Source organism: Triticum dicoccoides, unplaced genomic scaffold (genome assembly GCF_002162155.2).
Source record: "Triticum dicoccoides isolate Atlit2015 ecotype Zavitan unplaced genomic scaffold, WEW_v2.0 scaffold205282, whole genome shotgun sequence".
Classification (NCBI taxonomy): Eukaryota; Viridiplantae; Streptophyta; class Magnoliopsida; order Poales; family Poaceae; genus Triticum; species Triticum dicoccoides.
Window position 1 is genome coordinate 1 of NW_021235973.1, and position 1035 is coordinate 1035.

General features: G+C 40.1%; 1 pseudogene; it reads left to right on the forward strand.

Moving 5' to 3' along the window:
* The first annotated feature begins 546 nt into the window (after positions 1-546).
* Positions 547-1027, forward strand: LOC119345098 (annotated as a pseudogene).
* Positions 1028-1035: the final 8 nt, after the last annotated feature.

The following is a 1035-nucleotide window of genomic DNA, read 5'->3' on the forward strand; positions in this document are numbered from 1 at the left end:
ATCTCCCAGATGCAGAGGCCGGGGGTCATCCTCCTTTTTTAAAAAAACTAAACATTGATTCTCTCTCCTAACCAACCCTAAATATGTGAAATACAAGGAATCAATCCAGAACTACAACCAAGGGAATCAACTCTTATTGCAGTGAAGGAAAAATAACCCCTTTTCTTCTCCGGTAGCACCGATTCCTGAATTAAAGGCACACGAGAAATATTTCTCTATGTCAATTCAAAGAAAAACAAACGTTATTTGACGCTAAAGCCTATGAACATAATTCTTTTGAGAAGAGTTGGCGCCTATGCTTCTATGAAAATCACCTATGTGGAACGGATGCTTCTACTTAGTCATCATAGACCAGCAAATCCATTTGATGGCCGTCTTTCTGTGATGGTGGTGTCATTTCGTCACGCTCACCATCTCTACAGAGCTTAACAAGATAATCCACGCCAACAACCAAAGCCAACACGCCTTCGCTCGGAAGCTCTTTCTTCATCTAAGCTTTTAGTAACATTAGCTAGCATCAATAGGGTGGAACGCATTAATCAGTAGAAACCTTGCTTCGCCAATGTTATGGAAGTTCCTGGATTGTTTCAAATAAGATCAATACGCAAAAGCTGCCTCTAACCAATTTGGAAAATTTTCTATGGACATTTTGTGCGGTCGGAGATTCATACAGACACAAAGGGGCCCCTATTTTCAAGTAGGAAAGTCGTTTCGATCCAATCCATTCTTGGGGTACGAAAAAGACACTGGATATATCAGTGACTTTGCACGACAAAGCGTTCTCCAAGGGTATGGAATGTACCATTTTTTGGTAAGAATCTTTACAGTAATGTCTATGTTAGATTCTCTAGTAGAAATATGGGAAAACTTCATCAAATTCTTTATGGAAACGGAGTTCTGCGAATTCTCCCCGGAACTGGAAGATCATTTTGAGATCTTCGAGCATATTCGAAGGTTCATTGTGACTATTGTCACTTGTGCCAATACAAAAGATGAGACTTCACTACAGTGGGGCGGATTTTTGCTAAAAGATGA